The 26860-nt window shown below is 37.1% G+C and overlaps 1 long non-coding RNA gene across 1 annotated transcript; it reads left to right on the top strand.

Moving 5' to 3' along the window:
- Positions 1–3136: 3136 nt before the first annotated feature.
- On the top strand, positions 3137–26343 carry LOC118470953 (uncharacterized). The gene is made up of 3 exons (XR_004848146.2): positions 3137–3496; positions 3574–3781; positions 26007–26343. It is a non-coding gene; the product is annotated as an uncharacterized LOC118470953 (long non-coding RNA).
- The last annotated feature ends 517 nt before the right edge of the window (positions 26344–26860 follow it).

Here is a 26860-nt window from a genome sequence, read left to right on the forward strand (position 1 = left end):
ATTTAGAATACTGAGATCTTAAAATTAGCTGGGAAAACTTATTTTAAGCTCTATTTTACCAGGATTGTCAAGCTTAGGTGTCTTAAAATAAGCCAGATATGCTTAAAAAAAAAGAAGCAGTTTTTCACTTTCATGTTAGCTCCTAATCTGAGATGTATTAACCCTCCTGTTGTCCTCATTTCACTCAAAAATATTGTTTCCTTGTCTGAAAAAAATCCAAAAAATCTGCGAAAAAAATCCCCAAATTTCTGAAAATTTGCAAAACCTTCAGGAAGAAAATTCCAGTAATTCCTTAAAAGTTTACCTTCAAAGTTTTATTTTTAAAAAATCCACCAAATCATAAAATATTAACCAAAATTCAGCGAATTTCGCTGGATTTTAGTTGATTTTTTTGTGAATGTTCTTCAGAAACATTTTTACCATTTCTTTTTTTTTCCACCAAAAAATGTTCAAAGATTTCCCACAAATGTTGAAAATGTGGACATCAGAAGTTTCACTGTGAAAATAGGTAGTTTCCACATTGTCAAACTTTAAAACGGGTAAATTTTGACCCACAGGACGACACGAGGGTTAAACTTATTTTGAATTTTCTTGTAAAATTCAACTCAAAACAAGATAATTTCCAGATTGTTTGACTTAACAAGATATTTAAGATGCATCGTCTTAAAACAAGTCCCTCCATCTGCTGAAATGTCTCTTGTTAAGTGAATTTATCTTAAATCAAGTGGGATGAGACATTTTGACTAAAAATAAGACAAATAGACTTGGAGTTTAGGATTTAGAGTTTTTGCAGTGCAGTAGACGCCTGTCCAGCCTCCTGCTCCATCATCCCCTCCTAACGCCGGCCCACCTCGGCCTCCAGGAGGCGCCGGGCTCGTGGCCGTGCGGTCGTAATGCCAGCTGGGAACGCATGCCATTCCCCAGAACTCTGCAGGATCTGGTGACAGCGGCTCTTGGCTTGAAGATAGTCAATGCTAAAATGAGATACACTTCATGGGGGGTGTGGGAGGACTGGGAGGACTGGTGGGCCACCACGATCACGTGTCAATGAGTTCAAGTTTATGCTCCTGATTTCACCACTCCGGAGGATCTGTGGATGTTCTCAGTCATCCAGGTCACGATAAGTCTCAAGCAAGCATAAGTTATGGCAACTGGACTAACCTCGTGTGAGTCGAAAACGTTTCACCTCTCATCCAAGAGGCTTCTTCAGTTCTGAAAGCCTGGTGGGGAGTACCAGATATTATTACATATATTACATATATATTATTATTACATATAATATCTGGTACCCCCCACCAGGCTTTCAGAACTGAAGAAGGGTTTCTTGTCTACATGCTGCAGGAAATTAAGCCTCGTGTCGTCCTGCAGGTCAAATTGACCCATTTTAAAGATTGAAAATGTGGAAAAAAATCAATTTTCACAGTGAAACTTCTGATGTCCACATTTTCAGCATTTTGGGGAAATCTTTGAACATTTTTTGGTAGAAAAAAGAAATGTTAAAAATGTTTCTTAAGAACATTCACATAAAAATCAACCAAAATCCAGCGAATTTTGCTGGATTTTGGTTGATTTTTATGTGAATGTTCTTAAAGAAAATATTAGAAGTTTCACTGATATATATGGAATCACTTTAGATATTTTTAGGATTTTTTTGGAAGATTTTTACTCATTTTTTGAAAATATTTACAAGAATTTTTTTGCCAAATTTGGGGAATTTTTAAAAAAAATAAATAAAACTTTTAAGGGAATTTTTTAAGGATTTATTGGAATTTTCTTCCTGAAGGTTTTGCACATTTTCAGAAATTTGGGGAATTTTTTTGTAGAATGATTTTTTTCAGACAAGGAAACAATATTTTTTGGTGCCTGTACATGAAGACAACAGGAGGATTAAATCAGCTAAAAATATGACTATTTTACTGATATTTGCCATTCTAATCACATTTTTGAACATCACAGGATTTCACTGTTTTTCTGTTTTTAATAGTTTTATATGATGTTGTTTTTTTTTTTTTATCAGATTTTTTCTTTTACAGCGTGCTAATACCACAGTGTAGAAATACTCTGATACAAGTAGAAGTAAAACCATTAGCATCCAAATAAATAACCAAAAGTAAAAGCTCAAACTGCAAAATGTCATGAATCAGAAAAATGTGCATTATTGCATTAATGTGTTCATTGCTTATTATGTATTGATCATATTTTGTATCATTCATCTGAATATACAGAGTACATCTAGTGAGTAAAACGTGCAGCTTTTGCCTTTGAAAAAATAGCAGTAGGAGTGTAAAGTAGCAGAAAAAGTGCATTATTTTACTTTGTTTCTGTTTTATTTCCACCTATAATCGTGTATTTGTTAGAAATATCCAGAAGAAGTGAAGCTCGCTGCGTCTCTGAATGTTTACGGGTTCGTCTGGCGGCTCAAGGACGCTCAGATAAGAGAACAGATTAAACTTCACAGTTTCCAAGACTAAATCAAATATTTATCAAATTCAGGGAAAAGTTAGGCAGGAATGAAGCTCTGGCTGGAAAATTATTCAGCTGCAGAGAGGAAACCTGAAGCAGTACATGTATAGCGTATAGTATATATTATACATTATAGTATCATAAATACTGTAACCTTGTACTCAGGTGTGTCTGCAGGACATTTCTCTGATATCAGGTTAATTCAGATGCAGGTCAGGAACACTGAAGGTTTCAATAATCAGGAGAAACTCTAATGGGATTCACTTTCACACTGCATAAAAAATATTGAACCGGCAGCATTTCTTAACTCTTTATCTACCAACAAGACAGAACACTATAAAAATAATTTTAAAAATTGAAAATATGGTGAAATTCTAGCAGAAAGGGTGTCAGAAAAAGACATGTTTAATAGACGTGGAATATTGTAATGGTTAAAAATGGCAAAAATTGTAAAAATAACAGTATAAAATAGCATTTACTATTTTCAGTCATTATTTTTATCTTTCAAATAACAGCAAATATCTAATATATAATTTTGCAGATTTAAATACAGTAAAAATTCTGTCAATTTATGGTTAAACATTATAACAAGAAGTGATTGTAAATAAAAAAGATGGATTCACTCTGCAATAGTTGTTCACTCTGCAATAGTTCACTCTGCAATAGTTGTTCACTCTGCAATAGTTGTTCACTCTGCAATAGTTGTTCACTCTGCAATAGTTGTTCACTCTGCAATAGTTGTTCACTCTGCAATAGTTCATTGTTGGCCATCTAGAATCCCAACATGAACAGAAAACTGCAATCAGTCACAATCAGTCACTCCCACAGTATTGGACCTCCTCACTGTCACTCACTACACCTGAGCCAATCACCTGCAGTCTCTCTCCCACCTGGAATCCACCCATTCCTTTGTTTGAAGCACATCCAGATTCACTCAGTCACTTGAACAGCAGGTTCACCCCACATTCACTCATCTCTGGAAACACATTCACTTTCACTGCCTGGAATCTTGGAAATCACAGCATCAAAGAAAGTGAGTTAAAATTCATGTGAAGCAAGTTGAAGCTGTTGGTGTCATGCTAATACTCATGCTAATGCTAATGCTAACAGGCCTTCAGCTCCACAACCAGCTCTTGGACTTCTGGATGCCACCAACATAAACCAAACATTTTGCTGAACAGGTGAGGCTCCTATGGATGATTGAACTGATGGTGAGTCCCTGGAAAGAAGTGGAAGAGTCTGAAAAGATTCACCCCTTCACCCCCCACTCATTGGCAGGCCTCAAGCCTCACAGCTTCATCCCTTCCCCAGTGGTGTGGTAGGACTTGTTTAGATTGTTTCACCCTGTTTAGACTTGTTAGGACTTGTTGTTAGGATTTGTTCATGGACTGGTTTCATGGATGAATTACTTTGATTAACACCATTAGCAACAGTGGAACCACATTCACCTGAATCTAGAACTGTCGTTGTGTTATTGACATTGAACCATTGCACATATTCACTTTAAATTGTTTAAAGTGAAGCTGCTGGATTATGATTGAATTGCTTGAATGACAGCTGAAGGTTTGGTTTTTCAGATTTTGTTATTGTTTTAATTTATTATTTTGATCATTGTTCTACCGTGATACAGTCAAGTATTTTCTGTTGATTATTTTTATTACATTACCAGTAACATAATTTTTGTGTCTTGTGTTCGTTAATCTTCACACAGCTCCCAGAGCTGAACCTTTTCCATAGCCTAGCCCTTAGCCCTCCTAATGGTAGCATATTTCCATTACAAGTGCTACACAATCAAACTAAAATATTTCACATTTTCAGCACATCATATTCATTCAATTTTGTGATGTGTAATTTTACAGTTAAATCTTGTTGAAGAATAAATGGCAACAGTGGGTTTTACGGGGTCAACAAAACAGTGAGAAGCTGTAAAATTATAGTTAACAATTTACTTGTACCCTTAAAAATGTCAGTTTTTTTATACTGTATAGATTCTGCATAAAAGGGGGTTTTACTTTTGGTACTTTATTGGTAAATCTTTCATTTTTGAACTGAAGTTTAAATGTATGAGTTTTACTTGCAGCAGAGTATTTCTACACTCTGGTACTTTTACTTCTGATCTGAGTTCATCTTCAGCGTCTACTTTAATGATGACGTCGTCCAACATAGCGTCTAAATTCTCCAGTCGGGTCGAGTTCAGGTAACAGAAAATCCTCCATAATATTTTCATCTTTTTCTACGTCCTCTGACTCCTAGCGTCTGGTCGGTTTCTGGATTCTGGTCCTGAATGAAACTCCTCCCACCAGAATCTAATGATTTCTCCACATGACGAGTCTGACCTTCTATCTGAGGACCAACGGTCCCAAAACATGGCAAAGAAACTCCTCCAGCAGCAGAACGGAGCCACCGGATCCCCTCACAACGGGGGTCTGGGTTCAGGTTTTTCCTTTAATTTGTCACCGTCTGCAGCTGATGATAGTTTCTGGATCTAACCGAGTCAGAGAGACGCAGACTGATAAACACCAACCGATTAAACCAGGTTTAACAGACTAGATAAACACCAACCGATTAAACCAGGTTTAACAGACTAGATAAACACCAACAGATTAAACCAGGTTTAACAGACTAGATAAACACCAACCGATTAAACCAGGTTTAACAGACTAGATAAACACTAACAGATTAAACCAGGTTTAACAGACTAGATAAACACCAACAGATTAAACCAGGTTTAACAGACTAGATAAACACTAACAGATTAAACCAGGTTTAACAGACTAGATAAACACCAACCGATTAAGCCAAGTTTAACAGACTAGATAAACACTAACAGATTAAACCAGGTTTAACAGACTAGATAAACACTAACAGATTAAACCAGGTTTAACAGACTAGATAAACACCAACAGATTAAACCAGGTTTAACAGACTAGATAAACACTAACAGATTAAACCAGGTTTAACAGACTAGATAAACACCAACCGATTAAGCCAAGTTTAACAGACTAGATAAACACTAACAGATTAAACCAGGTTTAACAGACTAGATAAACACTAACAGATTAAACCAGGTTTAACAGACTAGATAAACACTAACAGATTAAACCAGGTTTAACAGACTACATAAACACTAACAGATTAAACCAGGTTTAACAGACTAGATAAACACCAACCGATTAAGCCAAGTTTAACAGACTGCAGGTTAAATATTTCTCAGAAACACCCAGTTACGACTTGTTTTGTTGTCGTTTTCTTCATATTGTTGATAAAAATGTGTATCTGAGCTGCAGTTAAATAAAAGTACTCTCTTCCAGTTTACTTTTGTTTACTTTACATTTAGTCCCTTTAAACTTCTATTTAATGTTCCAAAAAAATTGCAAAACATTAGGTTTCTGGTTCTGATGTTTTAAAAATAATAAAATAGAATAAATAAACAAGAACCACATCTGGAATTAAACAAAACAGAAAAAAAACCCTGTAAAGCAACAGTTAAACAATTTTTTTATTCCTTAAAATACATATTTTTTCTTTCAAATAGCAGTAAATATCTTCAAAATAATGATATTTTTTGCTGATTTAAACGCAGTGAAAATAGTGTAATTTTACAGTCAAACATTGCAAAATAACAAATTAGCATTAGAAAAAACAAATTTTTGATGTGGATATTTTGATTTATTTAATTTAATAACAATTTTGGCTTTTTTTTTTTTTAACAGTTAATTTTTTCTGTGTTTTTACTTGATATTGTCTGTAATTTAGCAGAACATGAAAAACCTGGAAAGTAACAGTTAATTAAATGATTTATTATTTTTATTTTATTTATGGCCATTTTTGTTTTTACAGTCAGCATTATTTTATGTTTTTTTTCTCAAAAAAATAATTTCTGAAATTTAGCAAGACAGGAAAAACCCACAAAGCAACAGTTAAACAAATTATTAATTTAATTTAATTCAGTTACAGAACATGGAAAGTCTTTGCATTATTTATTATTTTTATTTTATTTTTATTTTATTTTATTACTGGCCTTTTTCGTTTTTACCATTAGCATTATTTTATACTCTTTGAACATGATTTTACAGGATATTTTTTGTAATTTAGTACAACAGGGAAAACCTGTTAAGCAACAGTTAAACAAATAATTTATTCATTTATCTTCATTTAATCACTGGCCTTTTTTGTTCTTACAATTAGGATTATTTTATACTTTTTTCTGTGATATTTTATGTAATTTAGCAGAACAAGGAAAACCTGTAAAGCAACAGTGAAAGACATTATTTATTTTTTTTATTTAGATTTAATTTAATTACTGACCTTTTTTGTTTTTACAACTAGCATTATTTTATAAATTTTTTCTGTGTTTTTACAGGATATTTTCTGTAACTTATCAAGACAGGAAAAATGAGTAAAGCAACAGTTAAAGAAATTATATATTATTTTTATTTTATTTTATTATTTTTCCAGTTAGCATCATTTTATACTTTTTTTAAAATGTGATTTTCCAGGATATTTTCTGTTATTTAGCCAAAGCGGGAAACGGTTAAACAAAAGTAAATTGTGAATAAATAAATCCATGTTTTCCACTCCAGCTGCCCGTAGCGTCTCCAGTCATGCAGGTGTGTGTTTTGTGCAGCAGCAGTTTTTAATGCGACGCAGCAGAGGGCCTTCTGACGCAGCAGCAGCGCTCGCAGTAGAGCTAGCAGCAGCGCTAGCAGTAGAGCTAACAGCAGAGCTAGCAGCAGAGCTAACAGCAGCTGCAGCTCTTGCAGCAGCGCTAGCAGTAGAGCTAGCAGTAGAGCTAACAGCAGCTGCAGCTCTTGCAGCAGCGCTAGCAGTAGAGCTAACAGCAGCTGCAGCTCTTGCAGCAGCGCTAGCAGTAGAGCTAGCAGTAGAGCTAACAGCAGCTGCAGCTCTTGCAGCAGCGCTAGCAGTAGAGCTAGCAGTAGAGCTAACAGCAGCTACAGCAGCTGCAGCAGCTGCAGCTCTGGGCGATGGGGTGAGATTTCCTGAAGGGATTTGTTCGGTAGCTATCAATCTACGTACGTGAAAATCCTTAAATATGGCACAGTAAGCAGATTAGCGCTAATCCACTTAGAGTGTGAGGTTATTGCCCTAATGTATAGGCAATATACTATATGATGACAACATGGGCTGTAATGCGACAAGGTCACACATTATGTGAGTCGAAATGTGCTCGACAAAACACGACACTGCAGCTGGGCTTTCTCTGCTGTTTGCTGCGTTTTAATGAGCAGAAAATGTGAAGAGTTAGTGTAAAATGTTGTATAGCTGAGCATAAAGGAGTCCAGAAAATTAAAAAAAAAACTACAAAATCACTACAGACACAAAAATTACAAAGAACAAACATACAGTCATTACAAACAGACACAAAACAACCACAAAAAGGTACAAACAAGCCACCAACAGAGACACAATACAACCACAAACCAAAACGGACAACAAATTACAGACAAAAAAAACGCCTAAGAGACACAAAATCAACAAAACGCCACTCAAAGGCACAAAACAACCTCAAAAGGTATAAAATACCCACAAAAAGACCGAAAAAGTCACTGAACAACTACAAAAAGACACAAAAATAACCAACAGAAACAAAACTTCCACAAATTGATGCAAATCAACCACAAAGACACACAAAAAGACACAACACCACCACTAAGAGACACAAAAAGACACAAAACATGAAAAGGTGCTAAACAACCCCAAAGAGACGTAGAACGACACTCTTCAAGCACCAAGAGACACAAAACAACCACAAAGTGAACACATACAAGACAACCACATGGAGAAAACAAAACGAGTGCAAAGAGACACAAATTCAGCACAAAAATACATAAAGCAACCCCAAAGAGACACAAAAGACACAAAAAGATGTAACACAATCCCAAAAAGGAACTAAACAATCACAGAGACACAAAAAGATGGAACACAACCACAAAGAGGCACAAAACAACCACAAAGAGACACAAAATTACACTAAACAACCACAAACACACACAAAAAGACACAACCACAAAGAGACGCTAAACAACCACAAAAAGACGGAACACAACCACTTAGAGACACAAAGCGATGCCTGAAAACATGCAGATTGCTGTAAGGTGTGGTTTTCTGTGAGTTTAACTGAGCTGGACGACTCTGCTGCTGCTGGTTCTGCTGTTCGATCCTCCAACGAATGAAACTGTAAATTGTGAGTGCAGTCGGTTCCACAGGGACAAAGGAAAGCGGCACTAATTTTATTTAGCCGAGCGGATCCATTTCAACACATAGCTGGAGCCGAGCAGCGGCCACCTACAAAGTTCAGCTGAAGCCGGCTTCACGTTACCGACTAACGGGGTCACACTAAAAATACACACCTGGACCACGTCTACGATCCGAACGTTCACCAAACCCTCCTCCCCGAGGCAGAAGTAAATCACATGTAAATGATTTAAGTGGTCACAAATAGGCGGCTTTCACCCAGAACACTCCGGGAATGTCTTAATCTCACCGTCTGCTGCTAATCTCTGAAAGGACACCGTGTTTCAGCCTGGATGTTACCAGCAATAAGCCACGGCCCATTAGCCTCACGGCCGGCCGGCGTGGACGTGTCTAAAAGCAGCCGTGGTTCGCTGGTTTGTTGGTCGGATCGCAGCGCGTGTTGCGTGTTTTTATTTCACCGTGTCACTGCTTCACATCAAACAATCAGTGGAATTAATCATTACACAACAGGAGATAACAACACGATTTATGACATCATCTGTCAGGTTTTTACACGCCGACACAACATTAAAACCACTGCCAGTAAATGACACTGATTACCTGGTTACCGTGGCAACGGGCAACAGGTGGATTCACAGGCAGCAGGTGGACATTCAGTTCTTAAAGTTGAAATCTGAGAAAAAAGACACAAAACTTCTGTAAAGAGAGACAAAAAAAAGACACAAAACAACCATCAAGGGAAACAAAATCTCCACAGTGACAAAAATACACAACAACCACTACAGACACAAAAGCCAACAAAAAAAGAGGCAAAATAACCACAGACACATAAAAACCCCTAAAAAGAGATGCAAAGTCAGCACAAAATGAAAAAATCTGCATCCAGACAGACACAAAAGACACTAACACCACCAAGATACAAAATCACCACAAAAACACATAAAATTACCACAGATGCAACACAACCGCATGGAGACACAGCATGAAATAAAACCACTACAAAGACAAACAAAAAGATACAACACAATCATGAAAAAGAAAAATCAACATAAGAGGTGCACTGCAACTATCAACAGATACAAAACAACTAAAGAGATACAAAATCAACACAAAACAAGATGCAAAATGACCACTAAGAGACCTAAATACACCACAAAAGACATAAAATCCTCACAAAAACGCACAAAACAACCACAAAGACACACAAAAATCAGGAAAACAACCACAAAGACACATAGAAAAACCACAGAGACACAAAAGAATCACCAAGAGACAAAAATACACAACACAACCACTAAAGACACAAAAACCAACAAAAGAGGAAAAACAACCACCAAGACACATAAAACCTCTACAAAAAGATGCAAAATCAGCACAAAATGAAAAAAAAAACCCTCCACAGACACACAAGAAGCAATAACACCACCAAAAGACAAAATCAGCACAAAAAGGCACAAAGCAACAAAAAATCACCACAAAAAGATATAAAATTACCACAGATACAACACAACCGCATAGACACAACATGACATAAAACTACTCCAAAGACAAACAAGAAGACAGAAAAAGACGCTAAATAACCACAAAAGACACAGCAGCATACAGCAACAGAGACTACATGACTGCAAAGAGACACAAAGGACACAAAAACACCTCAAAGACACATAAAATCAGCACAAAGAAAACCTCAGAAAGACTAAAAACAAACACAAAATGACACCAAATACCAACAGACAAAAAACTACCACAAAGAGAAACAAAAATCACGTCGGAAAGACATGTAATTGTGGCAAAGAGACATAAAATCAAGAAAAACAAACACAAACATCACTAAGAGGCACAAAATCAACACAAAAAGACACAAAACAACGACAAAGAGACATGAAAGTCGTGTCGTTCTTGAACACAATAGCATATTCCAGGAAGCATTTTCATGAATAACTTTGCAGGTTTTGTTCCAGCTATTCAGATAACTTGAATAAATCCGTTTCTTGGAACAATTCTCAACGTTCCTCCTCCTCTGTAGGAAGCAGATCACCTGCCGACCTCGGCAACACACTGGATGTACGTCTGACATCAACAAAGCAAGTATCTAGAGACACAAACCCTTCACAAAGAGACGGATCATCACCAAAAAGAGACACAAAATGAGCACCAACAGTCACAAAACCCCAGAAAGTACACAAAAACACCCCCGAGAGACACAAAATCAACACAAAAAGATGCAAAACAACTATCAAGAGACACAAAACAACCATAGAGACACAAAACCAACAAAACCAACATAATGAGATGCAAAATGACCACCAAGAGACTTAAACCCACCACAAAAGACATAAAATCAGCATGAAATACAAAAAAACAACCATAAATAGATGCAAAACAACAGCAAAGACTTGGAAAGACACAAAACCTTCATGAAGAGACACAAAATCAGCACAAAGAGACACAAGACAATCACAAAGTCACACAAACAACAACTACAAAGACACACAAAAATACAAAATAGCTCCACAAAAAGACATAAAGTTCACCATGGAAAGACGTATAATCACCAAAGAGACACAAAAACACCCCCAAGACACACAACACAAAAAGAATCAAAACAACAAGAAAGAGACACAAAAATACCCAAAACAATCACAAAAATACACAAAACCACCTCAAGTAAGCCTGAAAACGTTTTTGTGAAATCAGGGAAGTTTTTTTTTTTTTTTTTTTTTTTTTTTTTTTTTTTTTGAATTTTGTCAATTAAATGAACTTTTTCAAAAATGATGTCTGAAAATACAAAGATGGAAACGACACTATTGGCCAGACTATTGATTCTGCCTTAAAATTCTCAAGATCTCAGTGAAATGCTCTTGAAAAAATCCACCTTCCAGGACATAAAGCTCCACAGAGCACCTTCAGAGACATTAGTCAGGTGGTTTAATTGCATCATTTTTAGCGTTTCACCTCCGATTCAGTGGGTTCTGGATCACTGGGTTACAGTTGAACTCCATAACAGCTCTGCAGGGAACTTTAGGTGAAAAGTTCCTCACCGAGGTTCATTATGGGAAAAGTCGCGGCTGAGCTGAGCCGCTGTTTGTTGTGTGGAGCTGCTGGTGCCGCTCAGATATTCTGGTCAAAGTTTGCTGTTGTGGTCATCCGGGGCAGGAAAATAGCCCCAGAGATGAGGCTGAGTCATGAGGGGAAGGTTGACGTGGCGCTTTCACAATCTGCAGCCAAACACAGAACCTGGAAACATCTCGTGGAACATGCGGTGGATTCAGCTGATGTTAAGGTCAGAGATTTACAGTGTATGTGGGAGAAAGACTCAAATATTTATGTAGCGAAGGAGTCTGCAGTATGGAGCCGGAGCTGTATTTATTCTGAGCTGCTGCTTTACAACCACAACCTGCACACTGAGTCTTCAACCTTCTGCTAAACACAGAAATATACACTGAAAATACATGCACAGACTGTAGAAACCTGTAGAAAATACAATAAAACTAAATATAGATATACAAAAATACACGACACAACCACAAAAGACAGACAAGACAACCATGAGGAAACACAAAACGAGTGCAAAGAGGCACAAATTCAACACAAAGAGATACAAAAATACACAAAACATTCCCAAAGAGACACAAAACGACGCAACACAACCACCAAGAGACACAAAACAACACTAAACAAGTACCAAGAGACACAAAATAACCACAAAATGACACAAAAATACATAACACAACCACTGACATTTATTATTATTATTATTATTTATTTATCCTCTTTTCTAGAGTTATTTTATTATTCTCTTTATTTTATTCCTAGAGTTAAACCAACAGCTAATTCCTTGTATGTTGTGTACCTACTTGGCCGTTAGAGCTGATTCTGATTCTGGGAATAGATAAATAGCCAGAAGTCCCAGTTGGACTTTAGGATTATGAGAGTTGGGTTTCCTCCTCTGCAGCATCACTCACCCCCTAATCACTGATTTTCTTTTGGGTGAGTGAAAGAGTAAATTAGTGTTGTTCTTTATCTTAATCCTAAAATTTCAGGCCTGTTTCGAGTCGGCTTCCTCGCCTGTTTCCCGAGCGATTTGCGGTCGATCAGGAGTCTGATAGTTGTGCCAAATTTTAACACTGAGCCCTTGTGGATTCACTAACAAGGCCGGTTCTTTGTGTTCTAATACAAGCGCACAACACAAATCCAGCTCCTTTCTGGCCGATCTGCAGTAAATCCCCCGACTCGCATCACTTCCTCTGGCAGATTTCACAGATGCACAGCAGAGTGGCTTCACATCGCCGTCAAATTACTCCGCAAAATACTCAAACTTGCATTGCAAATTGGATGGTTTGAATTCTGTCCGGCGCTGAATCACGACATAGAATCCTTCATTGTTCCTGATCCGGCTCCGATGCTGCCAAAGTGAAAAGAACCTTTCTGTAAGAAGATTGATAGAATAGTTTTAGTATGTTCTGTTTTGCGAAATCTCCAGGTTTTTTTTAGGGGGATTTAGGTGTATCAGGTTTGTGTCCAGGTGTTAGAACCTTCAGGAGCAGCCAGAAAATAGTCTTACACCTGGAATAAAGCCACAACCTGCCTTTTGTACCCTCTGGTTTGGAGAAAAAATGAGTTTCAGGTGAGTGGATACCTGTATCAGTTATCCAGGAGAGACAAAACCACAGAAAGAGACTCAGAACAACCACAAAGAGGCATTAAATCAATGCAAAGAGACTTAAAACCACCAAAAAGACACAAAACAACCACAAAGACATAGAAAGAACCACTAAGAAACATGAAAGAACCACAAAAAACACCAAAAAACACCACCAAGAGGGACAAAACCACCAAAACTGACAAAAAAAACTAGGACAGAAACACAAAACAACTACAAAAAGACAAAAGAACCCCTAAGAGACACAAAAGGACACAAAACAATCACAAAACAAGACACAAAAGCAGCAAGAGATACGAAACAATGACAGAGACACAAAACAACCACAAAAAAAGACACAAATCTACCATGAAGAAACACATTGAAAACCAAAAACGGACTCAATGACGACACAGAGATACAAAACAACAATGAAGAACCAAGAAGAAACACAAAAGAACCACTGAGAAGAGACACAAAAACACACACGGCACAAAACCACCACCTAAAGACACAAAACTATCAAAAACAAACACAGAACAACCACAAAGACACACAAAAGAATCCTTTAGCCTCTTTAGACATTGAACATGGAACATTGTTGGCTTCAAAAACACTCAAAACCACCACTAAAGACACTAAAACACCATGAAGAGGCACAAAATCAACACAAAGATGTAACTCTAGATTTTATGTGCACTTATTTCTACGACCAGTAGAGGTCGCCGGCGTTGTCTGGTTCTTCCTGTTTTTACATTCTGCCTATCAGTGATCAGGATCAATGATAAAGATCCTGCTTAGCCAATAGGAAGTGGAGGAATCTTCTGCAGATAACGGATGATCATGGTCTGATTACGTCCAAATCGGGTGATGCCTTCCCATTGGTCAGTGTCCACGTCATGTGACTCAATGGTCTTTATCACTTTATAGACTAAAAAAAGCTGCGGAACAAGAAGGAAACCAGAAACAGCAGATTAAAGCTCCACTGATGATCACAGGGACAAAGAAAGACCAAAAACATCAAGAACACCAAACCTACCACCAAGCATGGAGGTGGCGGTATCATGCTCTGGGACACAAACCCGACAATGAGCCCAAACACACATCAAAAGTGGTAAAGAAATCAGGCTAGAACTGAGGTTTTAGACTGGTCTTCATCATTAATGGAGCTTTAATTGAAACAGTTGCAGGATTTTAAGGAACTTTGATTTATTTTCCATTGACGGAACCCAAACACAAGCGCTACATTCTCCAGAAGTCACGTGTTGGCTCCACGTCCATGCTCAGCTTTGTTTAAAATATATTTAAAATGTTAGTTTTGTGGTGTTTTACACACATTTTACTTCATTTTCAATCGCATTTAGTCACTGATCACTTATTTTTTGCTTTCTTTGTCATTTCCAACCACTGTTTGCTTTGATGTCTGTCAGTTTTAGTCACTGTTTGCTTTGATGTCTGTCAGTTTTAGTCACTGTTTGCTTTGATGTCTCAGTTTTAGTCACTGTTTGCTTTGATGTCTCAGTTTTAGTCACTGTTTGCTTTGATGTCTCAGTTTTAGTCACTGTTTGCTTTGATGTCTCAGTTTTAGTCACTGTTTGCTTTGATGTCTCAGTTTTAGTCACTGTTTGCTTTGATGTCTCAGTTTTAGTCACTGTTTGCTTTGATGTCTGTCAGTTTTAGTCACTGTTTGCTTTGATGTCTGTCAGTTTTAGTCACTGTTTGCTTTGATGTCTCAGTTTTAGTCACTGTTTGCTTTTGTTTTTATTCATATTCAGCCACTATCTGCCTTCATTTTAAGCCGTTATTTGTTGCTGTTTGGTTTTATATTCAGCCGTTTCACTCACTGTTTACTTTCATATTCAGGTGTTTTTAGTCTGTTAGTTTTCATTTTCAGTTACTGTTTGCAGTTGTTTTTGGTTGTTCTGTTTTGTATTCAGTCGTATTTAATCACTGCTTTCATTCTTTTTAAGGGGTTTTCAATTTTTTCCTTAGTTTTCTTTTTCAGTTCTTTCCATCGCTGTTGGCATTTGTTTTTAGTCACTGTTTGTTTTCATTTTGTTGTTTGCAGTTATTTGTTTCTTTTGTTTTCACTCACTGTTTTCTCCTTTTGTACTCATTGTTAGCTTTTATTTAGTCAGTTTTAGTCACTGTATACTTTTGTTTTCAGATGTTCCTTGCTCTTTGTTAATTTTTATTTTCAGTTGCTTTCCACCACTGTTGGTATTTGTTCCAGTCGCCGTTTGTTTTCATTTTTTATCATTGTCTGACTCTATTTTCAGTCAGTTTGCTCTTATTTCCAGTTGATTTCAGCCACTGTTTTGTTTTTAGTCATTTTCAGTCACTACTCACGCTAAAAATCTCCCAATTTTACATCCTTAGTTGTACAAAAACTACATTTTATGCTGTGGACCAACAATACTCTTGTTTTCTTCTCCTTTTTTACTCACTGTTGTCTTTTATTTACAGTCAGTTTCAGATAAAGCTGCAGTAAACACATAAACTTTTAAACTTTAAGGTGTTTCTGTAAAAATAAAAGCCGTGATCTAATTTTTATGTTTTTACGGCGTCCTGGCAGCCGTAAATAACTGGTTAAAACCTGAATGTGTGAGTCGAGGAAAGAGGCCGAGTCCAGCTGATCAATAAACCATTTGCACGTCTACAAGCTAAAATAAATGCAGGATCACGCTGCTGCCTGCGGTGCTGCTGGAGAATGGTGATGAGCTGGAGAACCCTGCAGATGTTTTAAAACAGACCAGTGGGTTCAGTTCCTCCCACCCTCAGCTCCATCCCTCCTTTATCCTCTTTTCTTCCCCCCCTTTTGGCTCAATTAGTCTCTTTTCCACGCTGCTCCGGTGATCCCTCCTTAAACTCATTTCCTCCCCCGTCCCTCTCCGGTTCCCTGCCTCATGACTCACCCAGGATATTTTAGTGTCACAATCAGTCAGAAACACGGGTAAATATAGATCAGAAGCCTTAAAGACGTAGTACGTGTGAGCGAGCACATATCACGCCGCCCACGCTGCCGACACGCCTCAGGGAGGGGTTTCTGCCGAGTCGTGATCTCGGAGGCTTTTACATCAGCAGTGTGGCCGCTTTACCTGCCGGAAAGCACGTCGCCTGCTGCAGCTCCTGAAGCCGGCAGGACTTTAGTCCCACCTGCTCGCCTCCTTCCACTTTTCCCTCAGTATCAGAGCTTTATTACGTTCCTCCTGCACGTCCGGATCTGAAAACTCTTGTACTTTGAGTCTGACTTTTACACAGGACTAAGAAGGGAAAAAAACATGCTAGCTGGTATCTGTGGCAAGGAAACTGTAGGAAGAAACACTATTTTAAGGACATTTTCCTCATTTTAAAGCTGCTTTGATTCATACGCTTTGATTCAGACACAGAAATGACAGAAAAAGATGCACCATTGACAAAAAAAGGCACTCAATAAAGTAAAAATGACACATAATGCTGCAAAAATCACATTAAAAGATGCAAAAATGACACAGACAAAAATAGCACAAAAAGATGCACAAATGAAGTGAAAAAGATACAGAAATGATACAAAAAGCCAAAAAATGACACAAAAAGTTGCAAAAATCACATTAAAAGATGCAAAAATGACACAAAGAGACAGAAATAGCACAAAAAGATGCACAAATGAAGCAAAAAAGACACAGAAATGACAGGAAAATATGCAAAAATGACACAAAAAGACATAAAAATGGCACAAAACAGTACAAAAATGACTGATGATAAAGAACTATTTCCATTAAAGTTAACCCTCTGAACTCCAAGCAACAGTTTCTGGACAACTTTTCCTTCTGTTATATTTTTCACTGCAATCTAAAGTCCTGCACCTCTATGGAAACAGAACAAAAACAGTACAAAATGATGAAATGACACAGAAAGACACACAAATATGTAAAAATGGCATAAAGTTGCAAAAATGACACTAAAAGATGCAAAAATGGCACAAGATGCACAAAAGACAAACAAAAGACAGAAAATGCCAGAAAAAGACAAAAAAAATGACAGGAAAGATGCAAAAATGACACAAAGGGACCAAAAATACAAACAGATGCACAAACAGCACAAAAAAAGACAAAGAAATGACACAAAAGACATAAAAATGGCACAAAACAGTACAAAAATGACTGATGATAAAGAACTATTTCCATTAAAGTTAACCCTCTGAACTCCAAGCAGCAGTTTCTGGACAACTTTTGCTCCTGTTTCTTTCCTCACTGTCGTCTCATTTTTCTCTGCAATCTAAAGTCCTGCAGCTCTATGGAAACAGAATGAAGAAGGAGAGAGAATGAAGAAATGTCTTCTGTGCAGAATGACAGAGAGACAAAAATAGCACAAAACGATGACACAAAAAGGCACACAAATATGTAAGAAAAAATTATACACACAATTGCAAAAATGACACAGAGACAAGAATAGCATGGAAAGATGCAAAAACAAAGCAAAAAAGAAACAGAAATGACAGAAAAAGTTGTAAAAATTACACAAAAAGACATAAAATGACACAAAAAAGCACAAAAATGACTGACTATACAGAAAGTAAAAAATGAGACACAAAACTACAAAAGAGATACAAAGAACCAAAAATTTGACAAAAATGACAAAAAGTGCTAAAAAATTACGCAAAGTGATACAAAACTTTAAAAAAGATAAAAAAACTACACAAAGAGATACAAAACTGTAAAAAAGAGACACAAAACTACAAAAAAGACAAAACTACAAAAAAGAGATAAAGAAAACTACACAAAGCGATACAAAACTACACAAAGCGATACAAAACTCCAAAAGAGATACAAAACTACGCAAGAGATACAAAACTACAAAAAGAGACACAAAACAACAAAAATGAGACAAAAAATGACAAAAAAGACAAGCAAATTACACAAAACAATACACAACTACAAAAAAGATTTTAAAAAACTACACAAAGAAATATAAAATTACAAAAATGAGACAAAACTACAATGAGAGACAAAACTACAAAGAGATACAAAACTACAAAACAGAGACACAAAACTATAAAAATGAGGCAAAAAAGAGATGCAAATTACACAAAACGATACAAAACTACAAAAAAGAGTTACAAAACTACAAAAGATGTACACAAAACAACACAAAAGACACAAAACTACTCTAAATGACAACCAAAAGAGAGCAAACAGACAGACAAACTATTTGAAGTCTACATGTGTTGAATCTTATTTGTTTTATTTATTTTTACTTATTTACCTGTTTTACATTTCTATTGCTCATTTTTATCAGCTTTTTGGTTCTTTCGTCTTTTGTTTTTCGTTTCTTTGCTGGACTGTGTTGTAAACGAGGCCTGAACCTCGGTGTAATTTAAAGAAAGGGAGGAAGAACAAGGTCACATGAATTAGTAAAAGCAATTAGAAGAGTCAGAAAAAGACCTGAGCAGCTCCAGCGTCTCCGAAGGAATCCATCCGAGGACACTTTATGAAAATAAAAGACCTGAAATCATCTCAGCTGAGGTTAGGAACACCTCACTTATCTGAGTTTAACGTCAATGTTGAATTAATGTTACAGAATATTTATCTGATGCGCAGAAATGAATCAATCCTGTTGTGTGAAAATGTAAATAATGTCAGCCAAACCCAATTTAACAGCAAAAACACAGTTAACGGTAAAAAAAAAAGACAAGTTTCAACCAATATTTAATCATGTTTGTCTTCAAGAAAGCAATCATGTGAAATTAAAAGAACATTCCATGGAAATATTTCATTTCTTCAACATATCAACCAGAAAAAACTTATTTCTCTTTAAAACAGTAAAAAAAAAAAAAAAAAAGGTAAAAGTGACACTGAATATTCAAATAACTGACACATTAAACTGACATTTAGTTGTTTTTAAAATATTTTAAATAATTAAATCAGGTCAAATGTTATGTACAGATGAGAGAATAAGGATTAACGTTACAAATGTACATGTAAAATTTAAAATTTAAGGTTGAAACCCTAAAATATTATTTCTTATATAAGTTTACATGCCATTTAAAAAAAATAATAAGATAAAACAAAATTAGACATAAAAACCCTAAAAATCCAGATTTAACTTGTTGATTGTAGCTAAATAAATAAAACGAAATTTATGCCTATATTAAATGAATGGACATTTTATGAATTAAACAAATATATATTTTACATAGTCAAGTCCAGTCAACCTTTATGTACACAGAAACAAGGTGCTTTCCAACAGAGAATAAAGATTAACATTAAAAATCTATCAAACTAATATTAAATATTAACGTTAAAACCCCACAAAATTATTTTTTAAATATAAATTTACACATCTAATTTAAAGTATAATGTTAAGAGAAAACAAAATTATACATTAAAACTTAATAAATCCAGATTTAACTTGGTAATTGTGTATAAATAAATAAATAAAAAATAGAAATTAAACCCTTCATTTATCGATATATCTTCAAATAAATTACAGAAAACTGGCTTTTGTTTTTTTTTAAATGTTTTAAATAGTCAAATCAAGTTAACCTTTATTCATACAGATGCTGACACAATGTTTTAAAACAGAATAAAAATGTACCTGTTTAATATTAAATATTAAGCTTAAAACCTGCAAAATTATTATTTAAATATAAATGTATGTGTCAAATTTATAATATCATCACGAGTCACAGTGATACTAGCTTAAATAGTGAGTGAACGTTAGCTTAAGTTGCTAAACCTCCTAGTTACGTCTTCTTTGTGATTTGAGTGAATAATGTGAGATTCTGCTCATGTTTCTATAACTGCAGATGAAGTTTATTTGAAGCTAACATGCATATCTTTGTGTATTTTCCAGTTTGTTAAATGACGCTAGCTGAAATAAGGAGGGAACGTTAGTTTAAGTTACATTAATAACTTCAGGTTTCTGACTGTAACTAATTCCAGATTTAAACTGACATAAACCTGTTCTATTTGTTATAAAGACAAAACATTGTGTTATTGTGTTTCTACATATACAGGAATATATACTATACTGTTCTGTTTTTACTTCTGTCCATTCTGTGCAGTACAGATAATAATCTGTGTAATATTAATACTTCTCCCAGTGTTTCTATTTATTAAATATTGTGTGCAAAACCACTGTTAAATATGCAATACTGTTATTTCTACAACTAGTACTCATGTATATTTTGGTTTATTTTGTATTTTTGTTTTACATTCCTTAAATGTTTGCACTAGCTGTGCTGCTGTAAAGCTGCAAATTCAAAAACTGTAGGATTAAAAAAGCTGATCTTAAATAATCCTGTATGAAAAAATGGATTCAGCCATATTTTGCGTTGTGGTTTCCTGTTAGCTCGGTGGCTAGCTGTAGGTTAGCTCCCCTCAGCCTGACAGCTTTTTACTGAGACCAGTGAAGATGTCTGTAATTTGAATGTAAACATCAGCAGAACTCCAGACATCAAAGCCAGAAGTCTACACTGTGACATCACTGATGACGTCATCACTGGTAGATTAGTATTGTCATCATGGTTGTGACATCATCGCACTGTGATGATGTCACAACCTGAGTTTTTAAATCCGGAACCGACAGCTCACTCAGATCATTTCAAACCTTCGAGCAGCAGACATTCGACGGAGAGGACATCTTCAGCGAGGAACACAACAGAATATCACATCATGAGCAGCTACATCCAGAACATGTTTGGTGGAAACAATAACGAAGCTCTTCTCAAACAAGTGGAGGAACTGAAGGCTCAGCTGGAAAGAGCCGAGGAGCAGTGTCGGTCTCAGGAGGAACGAATCCATCAGCTCACCGCCGACCTTCTCAAGTCAGAGGAGAAAGACAAGACTGCTGCTGAGCAAATCCAGCATCTAAACAACGAGCTCCTCAGAGAGAAGGCCAATGGACATGAGCTGGAAGGACAAGTCCAACTTTTGAGGACTGAGTTCTCCAGAGAGAGAACCAAGGCTGAGGAGAAGGACAAACAAGCCCAAGGTCTGCTCGAGCTTCTCCAAGATGAGAAGGTCAACGCTATGGTATTGGAAAAAGTCCGATATTTGAGGGATGAACTCATCAGCGAGAGAATCACAGCTCAGAAGCAATACGAGCAAATCGAGCATATGACCAACCAGTTCCACAGCAGGATGACCAACGCTCTGGAGCTGGCTGAAGAAGTCCAGCGCTTGAAGAATGACCTCCTCAAAGAGAGTACTGAAGCCCATCATCTGGACGAACAGGTTCAACTCCTGAATAACCAGCTCCAAACTGTGAGTTACAAGGCATTGGAGCTGGACGAACAGGTCAGAACTCTGAAGAATGAGGTTGCCAGAGAGAAGATCATGTCACAGGAGCTGTACGATCAAGTTAGACACCTCAACAACAAGCTCCAGAGAGAACAGGCCAATGCACGGGAGCTGGAGGAACAAATCCAGTACCTGAAAACAGAGCTTCAGAATGAGAGGGACAATGAGAAGCAGCTGGATGAGCTGCTGAACAAAGAGAGAATCGAACATCTCAGGGAGAGAGCCTTCTGGATCAAGCTGAGCAATGAACTGGAACAAAGTAATAACCAGTTGGCTCACGAGAAGAACCAGAGAGAAGATCTGGAGAACGAATCAAGGAATCTACTCCAGACGCTCAAGGCTTCACCTCATGAGGTGCACACGGAGCAGATCAAAATTCTGAAGGCCGGACAGGAGAAGATGCATGAGAGCATTGACCTCATGTTCGAGTTCCTTCCACCTCTCCAGGTAGAGGAACCGGAGGAAGCTCTACAAGAGGACGAGATGTTCATGGACACAAATGAGTTCCTTCCACCTCTCCAGGTAGAGGAACCGGAGGAAGCTCTACAAGAGGACGAGGTGTTCATGGACACAAATGAGTTCCTTCCACCTCTCCAGGTAGAGGAACCGGAGGAAGCTCTACAAGAGGACGAGGTGTTCATGGACACAAATGAGTTCCTTCCACCTCTCCAGGTAGAGGAACCGGAGGAAGCTCTACAAGAGGACGAGGTGTTCATGGACACAAATGAGTTCCTTCCACCTCTCCAGGTAGAGGAACCGGAGGAAGCTCTACAAGAGGACGAGGTGTTCATGGACACAAATGAGTTCCTTCCACCTCTCCAGGTAGAGGAACCGGAGGAAGCTCTACAAGAGGACGAGGTGTTCATGGACACAAATGAGTTCCATCCACCTCTCCAGGTAGAGGAACCGATGGAAGCTCTACAAGAGGACGAGGTGCTCATGGACACAAATGAGTTCCTTCCACCTCTCCAGGTAGAGGAACCGATGGAAGCTCTACAAGAGGACGAGGTGTTCGAGGACGCAAAATGGTTCCGACCACCACGCCAAATACAGACCATGGATGAATTTCTAGAAGAGTTGGAATTGGTAGACATGTGGGGACAGTAGCTGGTTGGTTCACTTGTCACTGCACGATGCTGTGTGTTTATTAGCGAGAAAAATGCATCTAGTACTTTAAGGGTTTCAAATGGACTGTCTGTATTTATCAAATCCAAGACAAATACACACAAAGGGTAAACTACTCTGACACTACCCCTCTCCAAATAAAATGCAAAAGACTGCTTCATCTGAGCAGCACAAATTAAGTATACTGGCTCTTGTAGCATCAATAAATCAACATCATACATTCCTGTAGATAGGAGTTTATTACAGCCTCATATAAAATCGACAATAATGATGATAATAATATTAAAGCAAACAGATCTCTGGTATCGGAATAGTATCGGTATCGGCAGATATCCAAATTCAGGTATCAGGATCAGAAGTGAAAAATGTGGATCGGTGCATCCCTAGTTCCTACATATGTTAGAATATAAATGACATCTATTTTTCTACATATACAGGAATATATACTATACTGTTCTGTTTTTACTTCTGTCCATTCTGTGCAGTACAGATAATAATCTGTGTAATATTAATACTTCTCTCAGTGTTTCTATTTATTAAATATTCTGTGCAAAACCACTGTTAAATATGCAATACTGTTATTTCTACAACTAGTACTCATGTATATTTTGTTTTATTTTGTATTTTTGTTGTACATTCCTTAAATGTTTGCACTAGCTGTGCTGCTGTAAAGCTGCAAATTCAAAACTGTAGGATTAAAAAAGTTTATCTTAAATAATCTTTTCGGAAAAAAATGGATTCAGCCATATTTTGCGTTGTGGTTTCCTGTTAGCTCGGTGGCAAGCTGTAGGTTAGCTCCCCCTCAGCCTGAGAGCTTTTTACTGAGACCAGTGAAGATGTCTGTAATTTGAATGTAAACATCAGCAGAACTCCAGACATCAAAGCCAGAAGTCTACACTGTGACATCACTGATGATGTCATCACTGGTAGATTAGTATTGTCATCATGGTTGTGACATCATCGCACTGTGATGATGTCACAACCAGAGTTTTTAAATCCGGAACCGACAGCTCAGACTCAGATCACATCATGAGCAGCTACATCCAGAACATGTTTGGTGGAAACAATAACGAAGCTCTTCTCAAACAAGTGGAGGAACTGAAGGTTCAGCTGGAAAGAGCCGAGGAGCAGTGTCGGTCTCAGGAGGAACGAATCCATCAGCTCACCTCCATCCTCCTGAAATCAGTGGACAAAAACAAGACTGCTGCTGAGAGGGAGATGCTCGTCCTCAAAGAGCTGAGGGAGCTGAAACTGATGGTTCAGCAACTGACCCCAGCAGAGCCCAAGGAGGGGCTCAGTCAGAGCCTCAGTGGAGAAGCTCTGGAAGAGGACGAGGTGTTCGAAGACACTAATGAGTTCCTTCCACCTCTCCAGGTAGAGGAACCAACAGAAGCTCTGCAAGAGGACGAAGTGGTTGAGGACAGCAGTGAGCCCCAGCAGACTGCCCAGGCAGAGAAACCAATAGAAGCTCCACTGGAGGACAGATATATGTTCCTGCGGACCATCTATGCAGAGGAACTGAGGGAATTTCTAGAAGAGTTTGAATTGGTCGACATGTGGGCGCAGTAGCTGGTTGGTTCACGTGTAACCAGCTGGTGACATTTACTAGTTAGCCTGCTGCTATCATAGTCTGGGAGTGAGCAGGTTGCTCCTTCTGTTAATATTGTTTTTTTGTTTTTTTTTTTTTTAAATCATCTTAAAAACTTTAAATAAAAAATTCAACTTGCATCTCATCAATTGAATTTCTCAACTTCAATCATTGAACTAAAACCTTAAGTTAGTTAGTTAGTTGGAAATGGTAGCCAGGTGATTACAGTAGCTGCTTGTTCAACTTGTAACCAGCTGGTAACATTAACTAGTTAGCAGCATTCTGCTAGCATAGTCTGGAAGCTAGCCGGTTGCTAATTGCTATCATTTATTGGTTATTATGTTGGAATCTGAATGGTACCAATTAACCAGTTACTTCACAGCTAGTTAGTTATATTAGCTTGTTAACATTAGCTTGATTGTTCAATGGCTGCTAATTTTTTGATGTCTTCTAAAATTTACTTGTAGCTATGTTGGTGTCTGGCTGCTAACATTAGCATGTTAGCTAACCACGGCTGGTCAGTTAGTTTGCTGCTGATATTAGTTTGTTAATTAGTTAGACCTCATTCTGCAGGAACTGGATGAGCTCAAAGCAATATTAAACACAGATTAAATAAATATACAACCGAAATATATACAAATATACATACAAAAGCTTGGGGAATTTAAAAGTCTGCCTATTCAAGGATCTTTATCAATATATCTTTAAATAAATGACATTCTGTTGTCATTTTAATATATATTATTACATATATTGTCAAGTCAAGTCAACCTTTATTTATACAGACGCTGACACAGTTCCCAATGTAGAATACAAATAACATTCAAAATTTACCTGTCTAATGTTAAATATTAAGGTTAAAACCCTGCCAAATTATTTTTAAATATACATTTACATGTCTAATCTTAATAAATAATGTTTACAGTGGATAAATAAACAAAAAACAGACATTAGCCCCTACATTTATCAATATATCTTAAAATAAATGACACAAAACTGACCTTTTTTGTTTTAGTCAAATCAAGTCAACCTTTATTTATACAGATGCTGACACACTGTTTTCAAACAGAGAATAAAGATTAATATCAAAAATTTACCTCTGTAGTTAAAAAAAACAGGTTAAGACCCTGTAATAATATTTCTTACATAAATTTACATGCCTCGTTTAAAAAATAACATCAAGACAAAAGTAAATTTTGCATAAAAACTTAAAGAATACAGATTTAACGTCACTGAAACAGTAGATAAATTAATAAAAGCAGAAGTTCACCTCTATATTTATAAAACCTGTGAATCTATCAAGAATCAGAGTTCAGCTGCAGATAATTAGAACCTCGTTAAGCAGCAGCAGGAGGAGCTGGATTTATTTGAACATTTTCCTTTTCCGTTCGAGCTTCTTATTCACACGTTAGCAGCTTTTTTGGTCACTCAGGTGAAGATTTTTCATCAAATTCTGCAGATTTTTGCAAAACTAGAGCATCAAAACTTGGAGTTTTTGTGAAGCAAAAACATCAAATCTCAATTTGCACGTCCCATTTTTACTGTTGCTTCGTGTAAAAGACATTCACCTGCTGCAATAATCTCAGATTTACTGGAATATATCTGTATATACTCTGCTTTTGGGGTATTTCTTTGTAGTTTTACATCCCTAAAGCCTTGATCTTTTGTGCTTTTGTGTTTTTTCTTGCAGGTTTTTGGCTGGGCGGAGCTTCAACTCTTGTCATCACATTACCTGTGTTCACCTGGAGGGAGTCCTGAGTTTATTTAAGCCTCATGTTGACCTGCCGGACGTCTTACTTCCACCTCAGACTTGCATCTTCTGCTCTTTTGTGTTGATTTCCTTTACTTTGCACTGAAATAATGCAACAAAAATCATGTGCTACCTTTGATTCTGACTCACACAGCTCAGTTCGTGCTTTATTGAAATGAATTTCAGCAGTTTGCAGCACATCTCTTGGTATTTTTTCCTTCTTTCATGCAGCCTGGACTGGATTTAGATTCAATAAAATGTCACGTCTTGCAAAGAATTTCTGTCATTTATCCATTTTAAAGACAGTTCTTGCCTCCCTTTGTGCAAATGTTCCACCTAAACAAATTCCGAGTCACAATTGTTGTGCGTCACCTTTGATTTGTCTTGATTTCCTTTAATTTGCACCGAAAACATGCACCAAAAAATCATCTGTTACCACTGATTCTGACTCACACAGCTCAGATTTTTGCTTTATTTAAACAACTTCCAGCAGTTTGCAGCACAGCATTTGGTGCTTTTTCCTTCTTAGTTGCAGCCTGGAAGGAAACAGCAACGATAAAAACCTCTGAGCAGCAGAAAATGTCAAGTTTTGCAAAGGATATCTGTGATTTATCCATTTTAAAGACTGCTCTCGCCTCCCTTTCTGCAAATGCTTCACCTAAACAATTCCCCCCTGAGTCACTGTTGTTGTGCGTCGCCTTTGATTTGTGTTCATTTCCTTTCTCCAGGTAGAGGAACCGATGGAAGCTCTACAAGAGGACGAGGTGTTCGAGGACGCAAAATGGTTCCGACCA

Source organism: Amphiprion ocellaris, chromosome 12 (genome assembly GCF_022539595.1).
Source record: "Amphiprion ocellaris isolate individual 3 ecotype Okinawa chromosome 12, ASM2253959v1, whole genome shotgun sequence".
Classification (NCBI taxonomy): Eukaryota; Metazoa; Chordata; class Actinopteri; family Pomacentridae; genus Amphiprion; species Amphiprion ocellaris.